This window comes from Giraffa tippelskirchi, chromosome 3 (genome assembly GCF_054371585.1).
Source record: "Giraffa tippelskirchi isolate mGirTip1 chromosome 3, T2T-mGirTip1v1.2.pri, whole genome shotgun sequence".
Classification (NCBI taxonomy): domain Eukaryota; kingdom Metazoa; phylum Chordata; class Mammalia; order Artiodactyla; family Giraffidae; genus Giraffa; species Giraffa tippelskirchi.
Genome location: NC_137277.1, coordinates 59,199,816 through 59,220,935, shown reverse-complemented (window position 1 = coordinate 59,220,935; position 21,120 = coordinate 59,199,816). Strand labels below are relative to the sequence as shown.

At 37.5% G+C, this 21,120-nt stretch overlaps 1 long non-coding RNA gene across 1 annotated transcript in view; it reads right to left on the bottom strand.

Annotated features, from left to right (window-relative positions):
• LOC145541926 (uncharacterized) overlaps positions 1-21,120 on the bottom strand; it is a 78,325-nt gene that overhangs the window by 53,514 nt on the left and 3,691 nt on the right. The window contains exons 2-3 of the long non-coding RNA XR_014079416.1: positions 14,728-14,821; positions 12,615-12,799 (exon numbers count right to left, since the gene is read on the bottom strand). This is a non-coding gene — a long non-coding RNA (uncharacterized LOC145541926). The remainder of the gene's footprint in view (positions 1-12,614; positions 12,800-14,727; positions 14,822-21,120) is intronic.

Below are 21,120 nucleotides of genomic sequence, written 5' to 3'. Positions count from 1 at the left end.
CAGTGATTCTGGAGCCCCAAAAAATAAAGTCTGACGCTGTTTCCACTGTTTCCCCATCTATTTGCCATGAAGTGATGGGACCAGATGCCATGATCTTAGTTTTCTGAACGTTGAGCTTTAAGCAACTTTTTCACTCTCCTCTTTCACCTTCATCAAGAGGCTCTTTAGTTCTTTTTCACTTTCTGCCATAAGTGTGGTGTCATCCGCATATCTGAGGTTATTGATATTTCTCCCTGCAATCTTGACTCCAGCTTGTGCTTCTTCCAGCCCAGCATTTCTCATGATGTACTCTGCATATAAGTTAAATAAGCAGGGTGACAGTACACAGCCTTGACATACTCCTTTTCCTATTTGGAACCAGTCTGTTGTTCCATGTCCAGTTCTAACTGTTGCTTCCTGACCTGCATACAGGTTTCTCAAGAGACAGGTCAGATGGTTTGGTATTCGCATCTCTTTCAGAATTTTCCACAGTTGATTGTGATCCACACAGTCAAAGGCTTTGGCATAGTCAATAAAGCAGAAGTAGATTTTTTTCTGGAACTCTCTTGCTTTTTCAATGATCCAGCAGATATTGGCAATTTGATCTCTAGTTCCTCTGCCTTTTCTAAAACCAGCTTGAACATCTGGAAGTTCACGGTTCACATATTGCTGTATGACCTAAATCAAACTCCTTATGATTACACAGTACAGGAACGAACAGATTTGAGGGATTAGATCTGGTACAGTGCCTGAAGAACTATGGATGAAGGTTTGCAACTTTGTGCAAAAGGCAGTGACCATTGGGGTACATGTGTCTCTTTCAATTCTGGTTTCCACGGTGTGTATGCCCAGCAGTGGGATTGCTGGGTCATATGGCAGTTCTATTCCCAGTTTTTAAAGGAATCTCCACACTGTTCTCCATAGTGGCTGTACTAGTTTGCATTCCTACCAACAGTGTAAGAGGGTTCCCTTTTCTCCACATTCTCTCCAACATTTATTGCTTGTAGACTTTTGGATAGCAGCCATTCTGACTGGTGTGAAATGGTACCTCATTGTGGTTTTGATTTGCATTTCTCTAATAATGAGTGACACTGTTTATAATAGCCAGGACATGGAAGTAACCTAGATGTCCATCAGCAGACAAATGGATAAGGAAGCTGTGGTACATATACACAATGGAATATTACTCAGCCATTAAAAAGAATACATTTGAATCAGTTCTATTGAGATGAATGAAACTGGAGCCCATTGTACAGAGTGAAGTAAGCCAGAAAGAAAAGCACCAATACAGTATACTAATGCATATATATGGAATTTGAAAGATGGTAACGATAACCCTATATGTGAGACAGAATAAGAGACACAGATGCATAGAACAGTCTTATGGACTCCGAGGGAGAAGGTGAGGGTGGGACGTTCTGAGAGAATAGCATTGAAACATGTATATTATCATATGTGAAACAGAACACCATTCCAGGTTCGATGCATGAGACAAATGCTCAGGGCTGGGGCAATGGGATGACCCAGAGGGATGGAATGGGGAGGGAGGTGGGAGGGGGATTCAGGATGGGGAGCAGATGTAAACCCATGGCTTATTGATGTCAATGTATGGCAAAAACCACTACAATATTGTAAAGTAATTACTCCAACTAAAATAAATAAATTTATTAAAAAAAAAAAAAAGGCAGTGACCAAAACCATCCTAAAGATAAGGAAAGGCAAGAGAGAAAAGTGGTTGTCTGTGGAGGCCTTACACATATCTGAGAAAAGAAGAGAAGTGAAAGGAAAGGGAGAAAGGGAAAGGTATATACAAGTGAATTCAGATTTCCAGAGAATAACAAGGAGAAATAAGAAGGCCTTTTCAAATAAACATTGCAAAGAAATAGAGGAAAATTAGAATGGGAAAAACTAGAGATCTCATCAGGAAAATTTGAGATATCAAAGGAATATTTAACTCAAGGATGGGCATGATAAAGAGCAGAAATGGTAAGGACATAACAAAAGCAGGAGTGACTAAGAAGAGATGGCAAGAATACACAGAAGAACTATACAAAAAGTTCTTAATGACTCATATAACAATGATGGTGTGGTCACTCACTTAGAGCCAGACACCCTGGAGTGTGAAGTCAATCAGGTCTTAGAAGACATTACTACAAACAAAGCTAGTGAAGGTGCTGGAATTCCAGTTGATTTGTTTAAAATTCTAAAAGATGATACTGTTCAAGTGCTGCATGCAACATGTCAGCAAATTTTGAAAATTCAGCAGTGGTCACAGGACTGGAAAGTGTTAGTTTTCATTCCATTTGCAAAGAAAGGCAATGTCAAAGAATGTCCAAAGTAGAAAACAGTTGTGCTCATTTGACATGGGAGTAAGGTGCTCAAAATCCTTCAAGCTAGACTTCAAGAGAATGAACTGAGAACTTCCAGACATACAAGCTAGGTTTAGAAAAGGAAGAAGAACCAATCTAATTGCCAACATTCATTGGATCATCGAGAAAGCAAGGGAATTCCAGAAAAACTCTCATTCTGCTTCATTGACTATGCTAAAGCCTTTGAAAATGTGGATCAAAACTAACTGGAAAATTATTAAAGAGATATGAATACCAGACCTCCTTACCTGTCTCCTGAGAAACAAATGTGGAGGTCAAGAAGCAACAGAACCTTATATGGAAAAACTGACTCTTCAAAATTGGAAAAGGAGTATGTCAAGGCTGAATATCCTCACCCTGCTTATTTAACTTATATACAGACTACATCATGTAAAATGCTGTCTGGATAAATCACAAACTGGAATCAAGATTGTGGTGAGAAATATCGTCAACCTCAGGTATGCAGGTGATACCAATCTAATGGCAGAAAATGAAGAGAAACTAAAGAGCCTCTTGATGAGGCGGAAAGAGGAGAATGAAAAAGCTGCTTAAAACTCAGCATTCAAAAAACGAAAATCATAGAAGAGGAAAAATGGAAGCAAAGACAGTTTTTATTTTCTTGAACTCCAAAATCATTTTGGATGGTGACTACAGCTTGCCTTTTGAAAGAAAAGCTATGAAAAACCCCAACAACATATAGAGACATCACTTTGTCGACCAAGGTCCAGTAGTCAAAGCTATGGTTTTTTCAGTAGCCATGTATAGACGTGAGAGTAGGACCATGAAGAAGGCTGAGCACTGAAGAATTGATGCTTTCAAATAGTGGTGCTGGAGAAGACTTTTGAGAGGTTCTTAGACAGCAAGGAGATCAAACCAGTCAATCTTAAAGGAAATCAACTTTGAATATACATTGGAATAACTGATGCTGAACCTGAAGCTCCAATGTTCCGGCCTCCTGATGTGGAGAGCCAACTCATTGGAAAAGACCCTAATGCTGATAAATTATGGGCAGGAGGAGAAGGGGTCCACAGAGAATAAGATGGTTAGATAGCATTACGGATTCGATGCACATAAATTTGAGCAAACGTTGGGAGATAGTGAAGGATGGAGAAGCTTTTTGCGCTTCAGTCCATGGGGTCACAAATAGCTGGACACAACTTAACGAGTGAACAGCAACAGCAAGCCATGAACAATAGCTTAATTATATGTGGCCCAATAATGCATTATCAAGCAAATAGTTTAGTTAATACAAAATTAAAAAATAATTACCCTTTATAAATTTATCTTTATTTGTGTGTCTCCAAATTTTCAAAAATGTATCATTGGCAGTTATTACATGCATGGACAAGCACACTAACATGCCTATGTACTCACATGAACGTATATGTGAACTTGTAGTTTGACTTATATGTGTTTATCAGTATGTATGCATATATGTTCTTTTTGGTAAAAAGGGCTTTCTTAAATGCTTCTTCAGAGAATTAAGTGATATCATATGTATAAAGGACTGAAGAATATATGTGAATTGACAAGATATTTGTAAGCAAAATGTTAAGGAGGAATTTTGAATGGTATGCAAGAGGACATTTTTGAGTTACATCAAATGTAGTCCTACTACTATATTTGAGATAAACTTATTCCAGAGATTCTTGAGGACAAAGGCCAGAGGAAATTATGAAGAAATGACTTGCTTCTGTGAACTCATAAAGAGAAGCATTGCAAACATTTTCTATTATAAGTTTGTATAAAAATGCATGATTTTTATTATTATACAAAGGCATAATATCCTCCGTAGTACAAGCTAATATCCTCCACAGTACACTTATAAAAATACACTTGAAACCCATATAGTTGGACATAAAATTTAAAGAGAAAAACTTTGCAAACTGGTTACTGGATCATTTCATCCAGAGCTAAGATGCTGAGGAGATGAAATAGTATGATACTATACCTAAACCTTAGAGTAACTGAAGTATTTGGGGGAATAATAGAAATAAAGTCCTTGATGTCTTTGCATATTGAAAGTAGTGTTTGTATTTTTACTTACTTTTTAACGTTAGAATAAATTCCATAGAAGTGGCAAATGAAACTGCAGTTTTGGGATTTATAATAAAATTGCATATTTGGTCATTCAAATGACCAAAATGCATTTCTCATATATATTAGATCTTCTTTCATAGTTTCTTATTCACAGCTCCCCAAAATCTTGGAGTTTTCTAAGTGTTAAGAACTTTCCACAGTTTATTGTGATTCATACAAAGGCTTTGGCATGCTCAGTAAAGCAGAAATAGCTGTTCTTCTGGAACCCTCTTGCTTTTTTGATTATCCAGTGGATGTTGGCAATTTGATCTCTGGTTCCTCTGCCTTTTCTAAAACCAGCTTGAACATCTGGAGGTTCATGGTTCACGTATTGCTGAAGCCTGCCTTGGAGAATTTTAAGCATTACTTTACTAGCGTGTGAGATGAGTGTAATTGTGCAGTAGATCGAGCATTCTTTGGCATTGCCTTTCTTTGGGATTGGAATGAAAACTGATCTTTTCCATTCCCGTGGCCACTGCTGAGTTTTCCAAATTTGCTGGCATATTGAGTGCAGCACTTTCACAGCATCATCTTTCAGGATTTGAAATAGCTCAACTGGAATTCCATCACTTCCACTAGCTTTGTTCGCAGTGATGTTTCCTAAGGCTCACTTGACTTCACATTCCAGGATCTCTGGCTCTAGGTGAGTGATCACACCATCGTGATTATCTGGGTCATGAAGATCTTTTTTGTACAGTTCTGTGTATTCTTGCCACCTCTTCTTGATATCTTCTGCTGCTGTTAGGTACCTAAGATTTCTGTCCTTTATTGAGCCCATCTTTGCATAAAATGTTACCTTGGTATCTCTAATTTTCTTGAAGAGATCTCTAGTCTTTCCCATTCTATTGTTTTCCTCTATTCCTTTGCATTGATCGTTGAGGAAGGATTTCTTATCTCTCTTTGCTATTCTTTGGAACTGTGAATTCAAATGGGTATATCTTTCCTTTTCTCCTTTGCTTTTCACTTCCCTTCTTTTCACAGCTATTTGTAAGGCCTCCTCAGACAACCATTTTGCTTTTTTTGCATTTCTTTTTCTTGGGCATGGTCTTGATTCCTGTCTCTTGTATAATGTCACGAACCTCTGTCCATAGTTCATCAGGCACTCTGTCTATTAGATCTAGTCCCTTAAATCTATTACTCACTTCCACTGTATAGTCATAAGGGATTTGATTTAGGTCATACATGATTGGTCTAGTGGTTTTCTCCACTTTCTTCAATTTCAATCTGAATTTGGCAGTAAGGAATTCAATATTTGAGCCACAGTCAGCTCCCTGTCTTGTTTTGACTGTATAGATATTCTCTATACAGTCTTGCTGACTGTATAGAGATTCTCCATCTTTGGCTGCAAAGAATATAATCAATCTGATTTCAGTGTCGACCATATGGTGATGTCCATGTGTAGAGTTTTCTCTTGTGTTGTTGGAAGATGGTGTTTGTTACGACTAGTGCATTCTCTTGGCAGAACTCTATTAGCCTTTGCCCTGCTTCATTCTGTATTCTAAGGCCAAATTTGCCTGTTACTCCAGGTCTTTCTTGACTTCCTACTTTTGCATTTCAGTCCCCTATAATGGAAAGGACATCTTTTTTGGGTGTTAGTTCTAGAAGGTCTTGCAGGTCTTCATAGAACCATTCAACTTCAGTACTACTGGTTGGGGCATAGACTTGGATTACCATGATATTGAATGGCTTGCCTTGGAAATGGTTCTGCCTCTTGAGAAATCTGTATGCAGGTCAGGAAGCAACAGTTAGAACTGGACATGGAACAAAAGTCTGGTTCCAAATAGGAAAAGGAGTACGTCAAGGCTGTGTACTGTCACCCTGCTTATTTAACTTATATGCAGAGCACATCATGAGAAACGCTGGGTTGGAAGAAACACAAGCTGGAATCAAGATTTCTTGGAGAAATATCAATAACCTCAGATATGCAGATGACACCACACTTATGGCAGAAAGTGAAGAACAACTAAAGAGCCTCTTGATGAAAGTGAAAGAGGAGAGTGAAAAAGTTGGCTTAAAGCTCAACGTTCAGAAAACTAAGATCATGGCATCTGGTCCCATCACTTCATGGGAAGTAGATGGGGAAACAGTGGAAACAGTGTCAGACTTTTTTTTTTTTGGGCTCCAAAATCACTGATGATGGTGATTGCAGCCAGTAAATTAAAAGACGCTTACTCCCTGGAAGAAAGGTTATGACCAACCTAGACAGCATATTTAAAAGCAGAGACATTACTTTGCCAACAAATGTCCAGCTAGTCAAGGCTATGGTTTTTCCAGTGGTCATGTATGGGTGTGAGAGTTAGATGGTGAAGAAAGCTGAGCTACGAAGAATTGATGCTTTTTAAATATGGTGTTGGAAAAGACTCTTGAGAGTCCCTTGGACTGCAAGGAGATTCAATCAGTCCATCCTAAAGGAGATCAGTCCTGGTTGTTCATTGAAAAGACTGATGTTGAAGCTGAAACTCCAATACTTTGTGTACCTGATGTGAAGAGTTGACTCATTGGAAAATACCCTAAGGCTGGGAAGGATTGGGGGCATGAGGAGAAGGGGACGACAGAGGATGAGGTGGTTGGATGACATCACCGACTCAATGGACATGGGTTTGGGTAAACTCTGGGAGTTGGTGATGGACAGGGGGGCCTAGTATGCTGCGATTCATGGGGTCACAAAAAGTCAGACACGACTGAGCGACTAAACTAAACTGAACTGAATAAGACGTCCAGCTTGGGGGGTGAAGGTTAATCCTCCCTACACATGTTGGAAATGTGGTTCCTAGAAGACATTAAGAGAAACATCGTTAAGAGAATGCTAAAGTTTGCAGAGCACACAAAATATAGCAGTCATAAAACAAAGCATGGAGGGTCTGCCATGAAATATTTGAGAAGTTTTCTGCCAAGAAACAAAAATATCTGGGCAACATACTGTCATTTATAAGCGATTGCATCTGATAATTCACTAGGAGTCAAAATGATGACTCTAGGATAAGAAGTCTATCTATCCTTTGTCTCTCCAATGGCCATGGATTTTATGAAGAGGCTCAGATAGAATAATAATGGGACTCCATGTTTTAGCCTTAATATATAACCTGCAGATGTAAAGTTCATTACATGTTTTTATGATTGCCACTTTTAAAGCGCTCAGAAAATGGTGAGAGGGAGAGCAGGGAAGTGTAAAGCCAAAGTTTTACTATATTAGATATTGTTTTAAGAGTGTTAGAGCTATTCTGGTATGGTATCATGGCACCAATAATTAAAATGAAAATTACAGGTGAAGATATTCTTTGTGTTAAGTCTACCATTTATTTCTAGAATACACCCCGTATATAATAATTATTTTATTTACCTGATAAATGTTCATTGATTATCAACTCTATGTCCACCATTTTTGTAGAAATTATATATATATATATATATATATATCTGGGAGTAAGACAACAACAAATGTGATTTATCCTCATGAATCTTTCATTCTAAAAGGGGAGACCAACAATAAACAAGGCAGACTCCCAAAATGCACTGAATGGTAAATGTGGATAAACCCAGGAAAGATGGAGGAGAAGAAATATCAGAGTATTTTTAAAAAGCTGACTAAAAATTGGTGTCATTTAGATTAAAAGCTAGTGGAAGTGAGAGAACAAGCCATGGGATTGATGTTCAGGAGAAAAACATTTCAAGGAGAAGAACTAGCAAATACAAAATTCTTTCCAGCTTACTCTAAAAAGCTCCATGAGAGGTTGGGATAGTGTGATTTTTTTTTCCACTTCACTCTATTACCAAGTACCTCCCAAGGTGGCACTAGTGGTAAAGAACCCATCTCCCAATGTCCCTTTAGGAGGAAATGGCAACTCACTCCAGTATTCATGCCTGGAAAATCCCATGGACAGAGGAGCCTGGCAGGCTACAGTCCATAGGGTCGCAAGGAGTCAGAAATAACTGACGTGATTTAGCAGCATTCCTATCACCAATGTGCACCATTATATCTGGAACATATTAGGTATTTAATATACATTCATTTAAATAAAGGTGGGTTGACATGGGGTAAATCTTCTCATTTTGCTAGCGTCTAATCTCACCTCTAGTCAAATGTTACACACTTACAAAGCCTTCACCAACCTCCCTGATTGTGTTATGTCTTTTGTCTCCTTCAAGAATATGTATCACAATTAGAAGTAATTTGATCTAGTATATGTTTATCAAACTTTAACAGAGTTCTGGTTTTATACATTAGAATATCTCCAGTGACTAATGTTTGACATATAGGTTCAGTTCAGTTCAGTTGATCACTCGTGTCTGACTCTTTGCAACACAATGGACTGCAGCACGCCAGGCTTCCCTGTCCACCACCAACTCCCAGAACTTGCTCAGATTGATGTCCATCGAGTTGGTGATGCCATCCAACCATATCTTCTACTGTCATCCCCTTCTCCTCCTGCCTGCAATCTTTCCCAGCATCAGGGTCAATTCTTTGCATTAGGTGGCCAAAGTATTGGAAACCATATAGAAACCATATCAGAAACCAAAAGAGAAACCATCTGATTGGAATTCTTTCAATGAATATTCAGGATGGATTTCCTTTAGGATTGACTGGTTTGATCTCTTTACACTCCAAGGGACTCTCAAGAATCTTCTCCAACACCACAGTTCAAAAGCATCAATTCTTTGGTGCTCAGCTTTCTTTATGGTCCAACTCTGCCATCCATACATGACTACTGGAAAAACTGTAGCTTTGATTCTACGGACCTCTGTCAGCAAAGTAATGACATATAGGAGGTTCCCAGTAAGTATTTACTGAATGAGTGCATAATAATAATGCTCTCATATTTTCCTAAATATTTACATCTCCTATTCTGAGTTATTAGTAAATAAACTTTCATCCAAATTTACACAGAAAATATTTGCAACTCTTCATGTGCATAGTACTTACACTGACACCTATCTTAATTTTTTTATCTTGCAAAAGTAAGCTTTCAGCCACAAAATTTTCTTCTTCTCCCCCCCTCCCACCCCACAGAGTTGTTTTCTTAATGTAATGCTTACAGTGATGATAGCAATGTTGATAAATATACACTATTTGGCACTTAAGTGTACCAGACTCTTCTCATTTTTCTTAGGAGACTTACATGATCTCACATGTAATTATACACACTCCCTCAACTCACTTTTTAAATGTTCTCATTTACCTCTTATTGAAAATAAAATAAAATCCTCATTTAAATTCATACACATTTCAGATATTGCGTTGGATTTCCCAATTCAAGGATTGAACTGATATCTCTTGCATTTCCTGTACTGGCAGGTGGTTTCTTCTCCACTAGGGTCACCTGGGAAGCCCTTATTTATTTTTGTGTGTACTAAGTCTCTTCATAATCAGATGGTCAATACCAAAATCAGATTGATTATATTGTTTGCAGCCAAAGATGGAGAAGCTCTATACAGTCAGCAAAACAAGGCCGAGAGCTGACTGTGGCTTAGATCATGAAATCCTTGCCAAATTCAGTCTTAAATTGAAGAAAGTAGGGAAAACTACTAGACCATTCAGGTATGACCTAAATCAAATACCTTACGATTATACAGTGAAAGTGAGAAATAGATAGAAGGGATTAGATCTGATAGACAGAGTTCCTGAAAAACGATGGTGTGACCACTCACCTATAGCCAGATATCCTGGAATGCAGAGTCAAGTGGGCCTTAGGAAGCATCACTACGGACAAAACTATTGGAGGTGATGGAATTCCAGTTGAGCTATTTCAAATCCTAAAAGATGATGCTGTGAGAGTGCTGCACTCAATATGCCAGCAAATTTGGAAAACTCAGCAGTAACCACAAAAATGAAAAAGGTCAGTTTTGATTGCAATCCCAAAGAAAGGCCATGCCAAAGAATGCTCAGACTACCACATAATTGCACTCATCTCACACGCTAGCAAATAAATGATCAAAATTCTCCAAGTCAGGCTTCAATAGTACGTGAACCGTGAACTTCCAAATGTTCAGGCTTTATTTAGAAAAGCCAGAGGAACCAGAGACCAAATGACCAACTTCCACTTGATCATCAAAAAAGCAAGAGAGTTCCAGTAAAATATCTACTTCAGCTTTATTGACTATGTCAAAACCTTTGACTGTGGGTCCCAGCAAACCGTGTAAAATTCTGAAAGGGCTGAGAATACCAGACCACCTTACCTGCCCCTTTGGAAATCTGTATGCAGGTCAGGAAGCAACAGTTAGAACTGGACATGGAACAACAGGCTTGTTCCAAATTGAGAAGAGAGTACATAAAGGCTGTATATTGTCACCCTGCTTCTTTAACTTATATGCAGAGAGCATCATGAGAAATGTTGGGCTGGATGAAGCACAAACTGAAATCAAGATTGCTGGGAGAAATATCAATAACCTCAGATATGCAGATGACATGACCCTTATGGCAGAAAGTGAAGAAGAACTAAAGAGTCTCTTGATGAAAGTGAAAGAGAAGAGTGAAAAAGGTGGCTTAAAATTCAACATTCAGAAAACTAAGATCATGGCATCTGGGCCCATCACTTCATGTCAAACAGATAGGGAAATAATGGAAACAGTTACAGACTTTATTTTGGAGGGCTCCAAAATCACTGCAGGTGGTGACTGCAGCTGTGAAATTAACAGATGCTTGCTCCTTGGAAGGAAAGTTATGACCAACCTAGACAGCATATTAAAAAGCAAAGACATTACTTTGCGAACAAAGGTCCATCAAAGCTATGGTTTTTCCAGTAGTCATGTATGCATGTGAGAGTTGGACTATAAAGAAAGCTGAAGGCTGAAGAATTGATGCTTTTGAACTGTGGTGTTGGAGAAGACTCTTGAGAGTCCCTTGGACTGCCAAGAGATCCAACCAGTCCATCCTAAAGGAAATCAACCCTAAATATTCATTGGAAGGACTGATGCTGAAGCTGAAACTCCACTACTTTGGCCACCTGTTGGAAAGAACTGACTCATTGGAAAAGACCCTGATGCTGGGAAGGATCGAAGGCAAGAGGAGAAGGGGATGACAGAGGATGAGATGTTTGGATGGCATCACCGACTCATGAGTTTGAGTAAACTCTGGGAGTTGGTGATGGACAGGGAGGCCTGGTGTGCTGCAGTCCATGGGGTCACAAAGAGTTGGACACGACTGAGCAACTGAACTGAACTGAACTAAGTCTCTTCAGTCATGCCTGACTCTTAGGGAACCTCTGAACTGTAGTCCCCTAGGCTCCTCTGTCAATGGGGTTTTCCAGGCAAGCATACTCTAGTGGATTGCCATGCCCTCCTCCAGGGGATCGTCCTGACCCAGGGATCAAACTCACATCTCTCATGTCTCCGTCTTTTTCAAGTGTGTTCTTTACCACTAGTGCAACCTGGGAAGCCCCAATAATATTGTTTCTCGGCACTAATTCATCATCCGCAATAGACATGGCAGTATTTTAAGTACCCTTCTTGTATTGCCTCATTTAATCTTTGAAGTCAGTGGCAGGAATAATGATAGGGCCAGAGTTCTGGTTCAAGATGGAAGAGTAGAGATACCCAGAACTCAACTCTTCCCAAAAACATATTCAGTCTATACGTACGTATAGAGTAATTCCTCTTGAAGAACAATTGAGGGCTGATTAAACAGTTTCAACACAACAAACTATAGAAGCACCACATGCAGAATTGTAGGAGAGAAAAAAGACATAATATCACTGGAAACCCCACCTCTAGTGACCTACATTAAGGAGGGCTACCACTGAGGGGCTCTTGTGCAGACTTGTTTACACTGGGGCATAGAAAAAAAAAGTCATTTAAAAGGTACCTAGATTACATGCGAAGAAAATCTATATTCTAACCCTAGAACATATACTAAATGGGTGGGAAGCTGTTGTAACTCTCTCTGAGGTCAGAGGCACCATATAGTGTCAGTTTTTGCCTTCTCTGCCCACCTTGATAGTACAGGTGGGATCATAATCCAGGTGTTCTGATCAGCCTGCCACAATCAGTCCAGCAAACCACAGGCCCCTGGCCTATAACAGCTCCAGCCACTACCCCAAGGAAGACCATCCAGCCTCACTTGATGCTGCTGCAGCTGTCCCATCCAGGAACCCTGGTGTGATATGCACCAGGACCCCTGGCTTTGGCCCATGACCACTGTAATTTTAGCCATCCCACTAGGACAGCCCTGACACAGCACACTAGAGGACTCACCCAGACCATGTCCACTCCAGCTCCAGATGTCCAGGGTACCTTGACACAGTTGCACCCCAGGACACCCCTGACCCACATCCACTCCAGCTCCAGCTGGCCTGCCAGGGCTTTGATACACACAGTCGAGATAGGGGATGCCTTTACAGGGCCACATCTTCAAGACTGAGAGAAAACAGCTGTTTCATCTGTGCATTAAAATAAACACAGAAAAACAAACAAAATGAAGAGATGGAGGACACACATTCCAAATAAAATAATAAATTATAACCTTAAGGAAAGCTCTAGTCTTTAACCAGATTAAGAGGTCAAAATCAATCACAAAAATGTTTACCAAGCTTAGAAGAATGGAAGAACACAATGAGAAGTTCAACAAAGAGCTAGGAAAATATCAGAACCAATCATCACTGATGACTACAACTACTGAAGTGAAAAATAAATGAAAGGGAATCAGCAGAAGATTAGATGACACAGAAAAATGAATCAGTGATTCAGAAATAGAATACTGGAAATAACCAAGTTAGAATGGAAAAAAAATAAATAAATAAGGGTCACTTAAGGGATCTCTGAGATAATATCAATCATACTAATATTTTCATATATGAGGCCCAGAAGGAAAAGAGCAAGCAAGTAGCAGAAAGATTATTTGAAGACACAATGACTGAAAAATTTTTAACCTGGAGAAGAAAACAGATATCCAGAACTGGGAAACACAGAGAGTCCCAAACAAGTTGAACCCAAAGATATCCATACCAAGATATATCACAATTAAAACAGCAAAAGTTAAGGAAAATAGATTTTTTCACTATTACTATTGAAGTATAATTGCTTTACAACATTGTGTTAGTTTCTGCTTTAACATGAAATGAATCAGATATATGTGTACATATATATCCCCTCCCTTTGGGAGGGAAGTCCATAAGGGAGGAAAAAGAGAATTTTAAGGCAGCAAGAGAAAAATCACTAGTCACATATAAGACAACTTCCATAAGATTATCAGATAATTTTTCATCAGAAACTTTGCAGTTCTAGAAGGGAGTGGAATGATACATTCAGATTGCTGAAGTAAAGAAAGAAAAAAAATTCACAGATTAGAATACTTTACCTGACAATGTTATCATTCAAGATTAGAAGGAGAAATAGTTTCCCAGACAAGGAAAAATTAAAGGAATACATTAACATTAAACTAGCCTTAGAATAAATGTTAAAAGGAAGAAAAGACCATCCCTAAAAATCTAGGAAAAAAAAATCTCACTAGTAAAAGCCAATATATAGTAACAGCAGTGGATCAACTACTTAAGTTAGTATGAAGGTTAAAGGACAATAAAAAAAGACTATAATTACAATAGGTAGTTAAGGAATACATAAAATAAAAAGGTTCAAAATATGTCAAAAACACAAAACATTGTTTGTGGGGAGTAAAAATTACAGTGCTTTTAGAATGTGTTCAAACTTAAGTAAGTACTAGCTTAAAATATATGCACACTCATATATGCCACATGGTAACCACAAACCAAAGCCCTATAATAAATATTCAAAAATAGAAAGAAAGAAACCAAATAGTAATAAAGAAAAAAAAAGAGAAAGTCTGTGGTTGCTTTAAGTATGAGAAGTACATTTTATATGGGTATAGTGATTGTAATCTTAATTCCTCTTGATTTCAACAATTATTACATTGCAATTTGCAGATATTACTCTGGCATTTGAAAATCTTAAAAATCTAACATAGTATGCAGCTCTAATAAACCTGAAACACAGACAATAAATTGTGACTCTGATTAAATCTCTCCAGGATTATGGCTCTACTTTAGCATTTAATGCACTTTTTTCAGAGCTCTGCAATGCTTAGTATCTCATGTATACTCTTTGTATATTCAATTTCTGTGTTAAGATAAAATAGAGAGACTAAAATTCACATGTAATATATTTTAGGAACTATTCATAACCAGGAGCCCACATCTTTTTACATTAAAAAACATTTAATACATATTTTAAATAGAATCTATCATTCTTCAGCACAATTAAAACTCAATGAAAAAATTATGCTTGATTTTGCTAGCTATAGATGGATGTATATATGATAACCAAATAATAATTTATTTATACATTTTCTTACCCATCTCCTGGTTTGTTATCTTTTTCTCTCATTGGCAAAATGAAGGTTACAATGTGTGTTCAATATCTTCGGCCAACTGTCTCACTTGAACACACTGTCAAACAAATACAGTAAAACTATGATAGTGGGAGGTCTACATCTGTTATTTGATCCTGAATAATTTCCTTTCCCTTTTACTTTAAGAAGGGGTTCCCAGGTGACACTAGTGGTAAAGAACCTGCCTGCCGATGCCAGTCAGTGTAAGTGATGTGGTTTCTATCCCTTGGCCGGGAAGATCCCTTGGAGTAGGAACTGGCAACCAGCTCAAACATTTTTGCTTGCAAATTTCCATGGACAGAGGAACCTGGCAGGATTGTAAAGAGTAGGATGTAACTGAGCATGCATGGGTTATCTTAAGAAACAGCTACCTAACTTTCGGTTGTGGACACACCAACCTCTACTCTGAATTTTCCTAATTGAGTATGAATGAGTATAACCCTCTATCCATGAGGGTTGGCGCAGAACCAGGGCCTGGCCAGTTAAAGAACTGGCATTTCTGATCTGTTTTTGATTCAAAGATGAACACATGATCTAAGATGAGCCAATGAAAATCTTCTATCAATCAACTTATGCTAGAAATAATTGAAGTAGAAATTTTGTTTCCAGTTAAAAAAAAAAAAAAGATACTCTTTTGCTGTTGGTGGCCATGCTTCCAAAAATCTACCTGAGGATGGATGGAGCACAGATGAAAACAAAACAAAGAGACAGAGAATGATGATGATATGTGTAGCTATTCTTCTCTAGTCCAGCTACACTGTCTTTATTTCTATTCTTCTAATGTGAAAGACATGGTCCCTCTTTAGGGTCCTTGCACTTTCCAGATCTCTTTCTATGATGCTGTTCCATCAGATATCTGCATGTCTAGTCTCTCACTTCTTCAAGGTCTTTACATATATATAAAGAAACAAAAGGCTGTAATTGAAGCTTTCAAACAGCACGCATCACCACTTTCCCTGCTTTATGTTTCTTCTTAACACTTATCCTCATATAATAAATCATAGGTTCAACAATTATCTTAAGGGTTGGTTCTCTAATAGAATGAAAGGTGCTTGAAATCAAAATATACCTAATATTTTAATTAGAGAAAAAATTAGAGAAATAAAATAAAATTAGTTAAATAAAATGCTTAAGATATGTTTAAAAGGATATAGATTGTACAATTTGGAAAAAAGCAAATGAGTTATGCCTTACTGAGAAAGGTTTTGCAATTTGGGGTCATATATATAGAAAATCCAGTTTAGAATGTAACAAGGAAATAAAATGTGCTAAGAGGTAATGATTGAGAGTAAACATGAGAATGTGGTATGTGCTACTTAATAGAAGCTTTTATATCCTATTGTAGAGAACTTAGTGGTTAAATGTAGTATAAGAATAGGACCAATTTATATTGATATTATGTGTACATACACATAAACAGAAGAAATTATCAGCCATTCAAATGACAACATGAGTGCACCATTCCTGTGTCACATTTAGAGTGATGGGCTGCCATCTGTATATATACATATATACACACACAATTATAGTATGACTGTATAATTATCTACTGAACATTTCAGTTGAGTTCAGTTCAGTTCAGTCCAGTCACTCAGTCGTGTCTGACTCTTTGCGACCCCATGAATTGCAGCATGCCAGGACTCCCTGTCCATCACCAACTCCTGGAGTCCACCCAAACCCATGTCCATCGAGTCAGTGATGCCATCCAACCATCTCATCCTCTGTCGTCCTCTTCTCCTCCCGCCCCCAATCCTACCCAGCATCAGGGTCTTTTCCAATGAGTCAACTCTTCACATCAGGTGGCCAAAGTATTGGAGTTTCAGCTTCAACATCAGACCTTCCAATGAACACCCAGAATTGATCTCTTTTAGGATGGATTGATTGGATCTCCTTGCAGTCCAAGGGACTCTCAGGAGTCTTCTCCAACACCACAGTTCAAAAGCATCAATTCTTCGGCGCTCAGCTTTCTTCACCATCCAACTCTCACATCCATACATGACCACTGGAAAAACCATAGCCTTGACTAGATGGACTTTTGTTGGCAAAGTAATGTCTCTGCTTTTAAATATGCTATCTAGGTTGGCCATAACCTTCCTTCCAAGGAGTAAGCGTCTTTTAATTTCATGGCTGCAGTCACCATCAGCAGTGATTCTGGAGCCCAAAAAAATAAAGTCTGACACTGTTTCCACTGTTTCCCCATCTATTTCCCATGAAGTGATGGGACCAGATGCCATGATCTTAGTTTTCTGAACGTTGAGCTTTAAGCCAACTTTTTTACTCTCGTCTTTCACCTTCATCAAGAGGCTCTTTAGTTCTTCTTCACTTTCTGCCATGTAGCAGGACTTATATTCCTATACTAAGATAATGATATTCAGACCCTCAGGAAATTGCTGGTGGAAAGTTTGTGCAGCAAAATCTTGATTATAGTCTCAATGAAATTAAACAAAAGTTATTGAAGAGTGGGGGATAGCTGAATTTCAAATTTACACTATGAATGTATTTAACATTTTTGAATGAGTCAATAAATCTTTGAATGTGTCAGTGCATGAATATATACATTTGTATACACTCATGGTTTAATCTTATATTTGTGAAAACAAATTATAAAATCAAGCAGATTCTTTACCATCTGAGCCACCAGGAAAGCCCACATTAATAGCATTATTGAGAGTAATGCATTTTGAGGTATTGGTATATTTTCAGAGATATCAAGATTCTTTTCACCTTTTTTTTTTCCAATTTTTGAAAATAAATTATTTGAAAAGAGAAAAACTGTATCACTTTAACTGATTACTGAAATATACATTAGGCTTCCATGGAGCTGCTGTATTCAGCTGCACAATATTGAAAATCAATTATTTACTGTTTGCCTTTAAACTTGTTTCTTTAAAATAGAAATCAATAATATTCTAACATAGAATATTTTATTTTAAATAAATCATAATATTTCTATGATAAGAGACCAGGAATTAAATAACCTGTCTTTGTATACCAAAGTATTGAGCACCTTGAGAAATAGAGTGGTTTTTTGTTTTTTTTTAGTTGGAAGATAATTCCTTTACAATGTTGTATTGGTTTCTGCCATAGGACAACGTGAATCAGTCATGATTTCATAAGTATACATCCCCTCCATTTTGAGCCTCCCTGCCCTCTCCCATTGCATCCCTATAGATCAGCAGAGAGCACAGGACTGGGCTCCTGTGCTATATAGCAGCTTCTCCCTAGTTATCTACTTTAAACATGATAGTGTATATATGTCAATGCTACTTTCTCAATTCATCCTACCTTCTCCTTCCCCAATGAGTCCACAAGTCTTATCTCTACATTGGCACCTCTATTTCTTCATTGAAAATAGGTTCATCAGTACTATTTTTCTAGATTGCATATATGTACATCAATGTATGATCTTTGTTTTTTCTCTGACTTATTTCACTCTGTATAACAGGTTCTAGGTTCATCAATCTCACTACAGCTGACTTAAATTTGCCCCTTTTTTACGACAGAATCATATTCCACTGTATATATGTACCACTTTTCTTTAGCCATTCATCTGCCAAAGGATATCTAGATCACTTCCATGCCCCGGCTATTGTAAATAGTGCTACAGTGAACATTGGGGCACATATGTCTTTTAGAATTGCTGTTTTCTCAGGGTATATACCCAGTAGTGGGATTGCTGGGTGACATAGTAGTTTTATTCCTACTTTTTTCTCCTTTTTTTATTTTCAAGAAATCTCCATACTGCTCTCCATAGTGGCTGTATCAATTTACATTCTCACCAACAGCACAAGAGGGTTCCCTTTTCTCCACATGCTCTCTAGCATTTATTGTTTGTAGCTTTTTTTGGTGATGGCCATTCTGACTGGTGTGAGGAGATACTTCATTACAGTTTTAATTTGCATTTCTCTAATAATAAGCTATGTTGAGCATTTTTAATATGTTTATTAGCCGTCTATATGTTTCTTTGGAAAAATGTCTGTTTAGGTCTTCAGCCCATTTTCTGATTGGGTTGTGTGTTTTCTGATATTGAGCCATATAAGCTGCTTATATATTTTGGAGATTAATTCTTCATCAGTTACTTCAATTTCAATTATTTTATCCCGTTATGAGGGTTATGTTTTTATCTTATTTATGGTTTCCTTTCCTAGGCAAAAGCTTTAAGTTTAATTAGGTCTCATTTATTTTTGCTTTTTATTTCCATTATTCTAGGAGATGGGTCAAAGAGGATATTGCTGTGACTTATGTCAAATAGTGTCAAACTGGCTATGTCTTTCCGTAAGAGGTAGAGAGTTTCTGGACTTACATTTACGTGCTTAATCAATGTTTAGTTTATTTTTGTGTATGGTGTTAGGAAGTGCTCTAGTTTCATTCTTTTACATGCAGTTGTCAAGATTTCCTGGTGCTATTTGAAGAGGTCGTCTTTTTTGCATTGTATTTTATTGCCTCCTTTGTCAAATATAAGGTGGCCATATGTGTGTGAGGTATCTCTGGGTTTTCTGCATTGTTCCATTGTTATATATTTTTTTTGTTTTTGTGCCACTACCATACTGTCTTGATGACAATAACTTTGTTGTCTAGTCTGAAGTCAGGTAGGTCGAGTGTTCCTATTCCATTTTTCTTTCTAAAGATTGCATTGGTTATTCAAGATAATTTCTGTTTCTATACAAATTGCAAAATTTTTTATTCTAATTCTGTGAGAAATGCCATTGCTATTTTAATGGGAATTGAATTAAATCGGTAGTTTGCTTTGTGTAGTAATTTTCACAATATTCATTCTTCCAATCCAAGAACATGTTATATTTCTCCACCTGTTTGTGTCATTTTTTATTTCTTTCATCAATGTTTTATAGTTTTTTGCATAGCAGTCTTTTGCATCTTTAGTTAGGTTTATTCCTAAGTGTTTTAAAATCAATCTATTTATTTTTATTTGGAGGATAATTGCTTTAAAATATTGTGTTAGCTTCTGCCATACATCAACAGGAGTCAGCCATAGGTATACATATGTCCTCTCCCCCTTAAATCTCCCACCCCCTAGCTCTATCACACCCTTCTGGGTTGTCACAGAACACCATGTTTCACCTCCCTGGACCATATAGCAAATTCCCACTGGCTATCTATTTTACATATGGTAATCAATATGTTTCAATGCTACTCTCTCAATTTTCCCACCCTCTGCTTCCCCTACAGTGTCAGTAAGTCTGTTTTCTATGTCTGCCTCTTCATTTCTGCCCTGCAAATAGATTTATCAGTACCATCTTTCTAGATGTCATTTAAGTATTTATTAATATATGATGTTTGTTTTTCTCTTCCTGACTTAACTTCATTCAGAACTAGAACAAAGTTTCACAATTTGGATGGAAACATAAAAGAATCTGAATAGTCAAAACAACCTTGAGAAAGAAGAATGGAGCTGGAGGAATCAATCTGCCTGACTTCAGACTATACTACAAAGCTACAGTCATCAAACTAATATGGTAATTGTGCTCGTAGGTTTTTCTCTTTCAGTACTTTGAATATATCCTGCCATTCCCTTCTGGCCTTTTGAGTTTCTGCTGAAAGACCCATTGTTAATTGTATGGGTTTTCCCTTGTATATTTCTTGTTGCTTTTCCCTTGCTGCTTTATATTCTTTCTTTGTGCTTAATCTTTGTAAGCATGAATAATATGTGTCTCAATGTGTTTCACCTTGGGTTTAACCTGTAGGGGACTCTCTGAATTTCTTGGACTTGACTGACTATTTCCTTTCCCATGTTGAAGAAGTTTCAACTATAACTTCTTCAAAAATTTTCTAAGTGCTTTTCTTTTTTTCTTCTTCCTCTGGGATCCCTATAACTCGAATGTTGGTGCATTTAATATTGTTGCAAAGGTCTCTGAGGTGGTCCTCAATTCTTTTCATTCCTTTCCCTTTATTCTTCACTTCAGCAGTTATTTCCACTATTCTATCCTCTAGCTCACTTATCTGTTCCTCTGCCTCAATTATTCTGCTATTGGTCCCTTCTAGAGCATTTTTAATTTCAGTAATCGTGTTATTCATCTCTGTTTGCTTATTCTTTATTTCTTCTATGTCCTTGGTGATTGTATTAACTGTATTAAATGCTTCTTGTATTTTCTCCATTTTATTTTCAAGTCTTCAGAGCATCTTTACTTATTATGAATTACCTTTCAGGGAGATTACTTATTTCCTCTTCGCTTATTTGGTCTTGTGATTTTCTACCTTGCTTTTTCATTTTTCATTTATTTTTTCCCTTAACTCGCTCCACCTGAGATCTCCTTTTAAGGTTGTATTACTTCTTTCTTTTGGTTTTGCCCTTGGAAGGAAATGTTGGCTGGGTGGTTTGTGTTGATTTCTTGTTGGGGG